Raw genomic sequence first — 6,573 nt, forward strand, 5'->3', positions numbered from 1 at the left:
TATACACATTCAGGCAAACCCAGGGTGACTGTTTGCTCTACTTGAACATGATGAAAWGATTAGTGCTGATAATACTTCCTGCAGCTGGAAATATTTATGCTCTAAATTGGCTATAGTTTCTGCCCTCTCTTAGACCTATAGAGTATTTAGATTAGTCATAATTGACAATGCTGTTTTATTTAAGGCTATGTTAAAACAAACAGCAAAATTCAGCAAAATACCCTCTTTTATATCTGCAGTTAATCTTGTACCTGAATAAATTAGGTATTATTTGCTGATGGGATTGTCATCAGCTTTTGTATCCACTTCCTATGGTTGAAAAAGGCAATGAAGGAAATTTTCTGAAGCAGRGGTTTATGAATTCTGCTTGTGACCCCTGTTTCCCTCCATTCCCTGAGACTGTATAAAATCAGTGCCAATGACTTCCAAGCCTGCTACTCTTCTCTGCTCCCCATCTCCCTGCAAATAACCACACACTTCTTTGTGGCACTTTGGCACTTATGACTCCAAGTTTGAAAATAAATGTAATCAAAATATCTAGGTAATAGCAACAAAGGTAGTCATGAGCCTGTTCAGGTATTCTGAGAGTACTATTTTCTGTCTATGCTTTGTAATAACAAACAGCATGTCTAACATGCTCTAGGTGACCCTGCTTGAGCAGGGAGGTTGGACTAGATGATCTCCAGAGGTCCCTTCCAACCTTACTGATTCTATGATTCTATGAATAAATAGCTTATATTGCAAATGCTTTCACCTCAAAGAAAATTTGTGAATTAGTACTGTAGGAGRAATAAATTTCTTTCCTGTGGTGGCCAAATGAATTAAACATATTATAAACATGTTACCTATGAACTCTCACATAGTTTATTCTTAACATCCTCCTAAGACATGTATTCCAAGACCCTGGTTTGAAACAGCTGACCTATGTTTCAGAAATCTCCACATTCTATATTTATTTTTATTTTTTGGCTCTTAAAACTATATGTTAAGGTGGTTGGACATTAAAGTCAAATGTGAGGACTTGATTTCCCACTGAAATCCTTGTGTATCTGGCCCTGCATCCTATAAAGGGCCTTTACTGTCATTAATTTCAATAAAATTAAATGCCTTAATGCTTCTGAGATTCTGAGCTTCAATTCCTATTGGTCATTCTACATGTTTTYGAGCGAGATGAAGCCTCTCTTCATACACAAGAGCAAATGGAACGGAGGCGCAGAAACCTGCTCTAGACTGAGAGAGTGCTAACTTGGTGAGTTTTCACATGGCAAGGAGAGCAGGGGAGCAGAAGGAGCATGGGGACCATTGGTGGTAGTGGGGAGTGGGAATGAGGCATATTGCACAGAGATGCAGCACAGTAAGGATGTTGGGGAGTGCAGGTTTTCTAGCCTTGTTCTGRTTATTGTACAGCAGAGGATGCAGGCTCTCAACTCAAAACCAAAGTCCAAAAGGGGTTGTGGTGAGGGAAATAAAGAAAAACCAGAGAATGAGGAGAAGGGAGAAAGCAAAGGTGCTTCCTTCGTCCATTTATCCATGATTAGTGGATCGTGTGATCAGATTAGGTGGATTAGGTGATCGTGTTGCTTTATTCAAAACAACATAGCAAGATAGGTCCTATTCCCTGGTCCCAACACCAGACCCCTTGACTAGGGCCAGAGCTCCCACGAACTTCAAAACTCAGGACTGTGCCCTCTCCAGGACCCTCCTCTCTGTAACAGAGGCTTAGAGGCACCCTGGCAGGTTTGTGCCTAGACTGTTTCTACTTGATTAACAGACAAATGATCTAGAACAAGTCTTTTTCTTAACTTTTTCTTAACTGCTAGCATAAAGTATGTTTATCTTCTACAGTATATGTAGTTTTATTGGTTTCTTGTTAGAATTTGGTTGTAAAAGAATTTGAAGAGAGTTTTTAGCTTGGAATGTTATATTTTATAACAGCAGTCTTTTGAAGTAGGCTTTTAAAGCAAGTTTTAAAAAATGATTTTTGAGGAAAGGAGAAAGAACAGTTTATATAGGATAATTTAACGATAACCCTCCCCCATTAGTTGGCAGATGCTGATTTATCTTTATCTCATGTACRTACTATAGATTATGAAACAATCATATTTTGGCACAGAAGTAGATGTCTAAATTTGCCAAATATGATCTCAGAAAATTACTAAGTTGCTGGGTTTACTTTTTTATTCTGATTTGATAAAAAAACATTAGTTACTGAAGCTAAGAACTAGAGAGGCTGGGAAGCTATTTAATGAACTAGTTTATCAAAAAAGAAAGATTTGTCAAAACAAGCATTTTTTATAGAAAAGGGTTCTTTGAAATTACCTCAACTTAAAAACTGCTTAAAATATTTTTCAAAAAAATTCAAGATATTTAATTAACATTTTTGAAAAGGAAAAAGCCCTGTTCTGTACTAAAAAAATACATATTTTTTTCAATCTATAGGAAAATATTTGATTAGAAATCGTTCCTTTCAAAATTACCCAAATAAAATGGTTTGATCAGCCTATGCCAATTTAATTACCTTTTTGTTCCCATTTCAGGGAGAATGCAATTCTTTAGATTTTACCTTCTCCTCACAGTTTGTCATAAGATTTATTTACAAAACATTTAAGAACTTCTCTCCTTAAGGACAAACTAACACTGAAAAGCAACAACGACAGCAAAAAAAGCCGTATTGTTTCCCAATAAATCTGGAGCCATAAGAGATAGTTTAGAGAGAGAGACAGAAAGGGAGAGGGAGGGACAGAAACTGGCCGTATGTGTGCTCTTAATCTGATGCAATAGGAAATAAATCAATTTAAACTACGTGGTAGCTTTGCTCTGTAGCAGATCAAAGCAAGGCAGTAGGAGTCTGAAGACSAGAACTGTAGCTTTCAAAAAGCTGCTGAATTTGCAGAATAATCTGGGTTCTTGTTAGCCCAGGACCCAAAAAACCTGTTACTGCCCATGCTTTGTCCTGCAGGGAGGGCCCTGCTGTCTGGCGTTGGGCATGCGCTGGGAACTCCTCCTGGTAGAGACTCTTGCCTTATTTCATAGATCTAAGCAACATTTTCGTCTCTGTAAAATCAGGGACTAATAATCTGGATTTATATTTATGGATTCTGGTGCTATGTGAAAGCAAAGTGACTGAAAAACAGCCTTACAGGTTCATCAAATGTGAAAGATGCTTCCTCAGAAAAGGATACGGAGGTCAGTCAGGGTCTGGTCCAACGCCAGAGTTAATAGCAAGACTGCCACTGACTGCAAAGTGCTTTGCAGGGCATAGCTCAAGCTATGAACTGAAACCAGGATGCACTAGGGTTTTATTCAGCCTTTTTATTTTTATTTTTTGTCAATAATCCCAAGTACCATGACTTCCAGCGATTTTTTTTGGCCTCACTGCTCAACATACTGTATTTCAAGATGACTTTTTTCTTTTTTTCAAATACGTAGCAGAAGTTTTCCTGACATCAATCTTGTTTGTGCTCTGATCGGTGCTTCTTACATTATACTGCAAAATTCCTGTCACTCTTTTGTGCTTATATCAGTAAAGAGAATTTTGTGCAAGTATTTTTGCATTAAATCTCTACACTGTCACAGGCACTTTAACACATTTGTCACAGGCAATTCTGAGCACAGTTCAAGAAAGGAAAGCACTTGTATACTGCACAGATCCTCTTGACTTCTTAAGTTAAACGTTTAAAAGCTTTACTGAGCTTGAGCCGCTGTTGAGGAAACGGGAGAGGAAGAAGGAGAGGAGAGAATGCAAGCCCAGGAGGAAAGCAGGGCCTTGATTTTTGTAGCATGAGGTTTTCCCACTAGATGGCACCTGAAGCCCACACACTGAAAACTGCTGTCTGCTGGCTTTTAATGGATTTCAATTTTCCTTGCTGAAGTGATTTTTAGTTAACACATACCCTATGTTTTCATTAACAGTGGCCAAATGAGGTTTCTTTGACCTTGATTAATAAAATGTATAATCATTTTGGAAATATTTGGAGTCAGAGACCTGCCAACTGTTTTTTTTTCCCTGAATTGCACTGTAATCAATACAACAAGATCTAAATTGCAAATCATGCAGGCTGTATTGCACTGCACATCTTCTCCCTCCCAGCCTCCCTTCCTGCCTCCCCCTTTAATTTCCTCATTCTGAAAATGATTTGCAGTTGCCAGTACAGGGATGAGGAAACAATAACCCAAACTTGCCCTTTCTTGTTACTTTTCAAGGAGAATAAATAATGCAAATGTACAGCAAGTCATCGTTGCCACAATGCATGGCATTTATCAAAAGCCTGCCAATAGACTCCTCTGCTTTGGCATCACCCTAGGCAACTCTAGAGACTTTTAGCCTTCTCCTTTAAACATACTTCCCAAATAGAGACCCAGCTGGGAACCCTGGAGCCCACCAAGGCGTGGGCTCTGCGRCATTGCAGCACCTCCTAGGTGCTGGTCTGCAGCACCCCACATCGGYGGTCATTTCGCCTTGCAGCCTCCCAAGATGAAAGCCCAACGTCCCACCAAATGACCTGCAACAGCACACGCTGGGATTCTAGCAAGGGTCCCTCCCAGTCCTGCCTTGCAGGGGGAAACAGAAAAAAACAAAACCCAGTGTGAAATAGAAGAGAGATTTTTTTTCTGAATAAACTGGAATTTTCTATATTGTGTGATGGGACAACAAAGACTGGCTCCTTGCCTTACAAAATTTTCAGTATTCTGTACCTTAAACTTGGTATGTGTTTAATACAGATTCTGCAGGAAATACATGTCTTGGGAGCATGTTACATGTTTCTCTGTTTTGTGGGTTGAATCTGTCCTGTTCTTCTATAAAAGTCAAATATTCTCTTAGCTGCATGTCAAAATACATACTTTAAAGATGCACCTAAAATTAGATTTGCTTCTGTTCTTTCAGAAAATGTATTTTGCAGTATTTCTGTGGTCATATCATTTTTGCTTGTGTGTRTTTGTTGCATGTATTTAATGATAATTAACTGATCTGTGAAGCATCTGAGCACATTCTTAATTTTAAGTGTACAGCTAGCCCTACTGAAGTCAACAAATCTATTTAAATATTTAAGGTTAATCATATACTTACATGCTTGACTACATCTTCAGTCACTACATTACAAAGCTTGCAGAGGAACCATGACAAGTATTATGAGTAAATATGAACTGATACAGTGCAGACTGAGATCTAGTCCTGTGCCTTTGGAATAGCTAACGTCGACAGAGTCCTGCTGGGACCTGTTTTAGAGGAACCTAACACAAGACTGTCCCAGTTGTCTATTTGGAGATTAATGGCACTGTCCTGCTGAAGGGGCTGTCACAGCATGTTCCTAATCCCCTATCATTCTTTGCCGCATGTAGACAGYAACAGTGTCTGTAAAATGCTTTCCCAGAGCCTGGATGTATACCAATGGCTAACTTTCAACRTAGGATTCCCTGCTTACATAAATTCCCCCTAGAGCTTCAAATACCATTAGGCTTTGTGTAAACCAATCTGAGTATAAGTCAATCGACATTGATTTGAAAGGATAATCTCTACAAAAGTATTGACCTCTCCATATGAAAGAACTAAAAAGAACAGCAGGTACCTTGCTGTGTGAAACCAGCTCCTGAGGCAGTCACAGGCACTGCATTGTCCAAACCTATGCCCTGCAGCGCAAAGACCCTCCAAGAGTAAATTTCTGGATAAAATGACCATCATTCACACAAACGTTTTATCATCAGTTTGCAAGGCAGTAACTGCAATTTTGGTATCCACATTCTTGGATCTTGAYGAGATTTCAGTATTAACTAAACTCTTGGAGGAAAAGGAAAGAAGTTAAGTTATTGGTAAACCAACTTATTGCACAGGGAATAACAGTAAATTCTATGTATGATTTTAAGCTATGTAGTAATTAATACACTGCAGATGCTGATGACTGGGAAATGGAAGAATCTGCTTGCTTCCCATTTAAAAATGGATAAAACATATGGTCCTGGACTAGATATTAGGAGTTGTGAGCCAAGGTAGGGCAAAGTCCCTCCTCAGTCATATGAAAGTATTAGCTGATCTTTTAATTGTTTCAACAACAACAAGTTTTCATAATGTACCTAAGATAATGGGAAGTCAGAAGGAAATGAATTGCAAGGATGAAGAGATGGCCATCTCAGTTTAATTCAGTCCAGTCAGATGGTTGGTTTGTTAGTGAAATGAAGGCTAGATCTACTAGAGTGAATCCATTATGTTGGACGGTCTTGGCTTCAATCAGAGGAAAACATCTGGTAAGCATCAGTAAACTTGTTTTGCTATTGCAAAATCCTTTACTGTATCTTTTTTTTCCACTACATTAGAATCATAGAATCAGTAAGRTTGGAAGGGACCTCTGGAGATCATCTAGTCCAACCTCCCTCCTCAAGCAGGGGCACCTACAGTATGTTAGACAGGGTTGCATCCAGGCRGGCCTTGAAGAGCTCCAGAGAAAGAGACTCCACAACCTCTCTGGGCAACCTGGTCCAGTGCTCCGTCACTCTCACAGGGAAGAAATTCCCCCTCATGCTCAGGCGGAAGGAACTTCCTGTGGTTCAACTTCCGCCCATTGCCTCTTATCCTGTCAC

The sequence above is a fragment of the Rhea americana genome, unplaced genomic scaffold (assembly GCF_003343005.1).
Source record: "Rhea americana isolate MKP2758 unplaced genomic scaffold, rheAme1 scaffold_29, whole genome shotgun sequence".
Lineage (NCBI taxonomy): Eukaryota > Metazoa > Chordata > Aves > Rheiformes > Rheidae > Rhea > Rhea americana.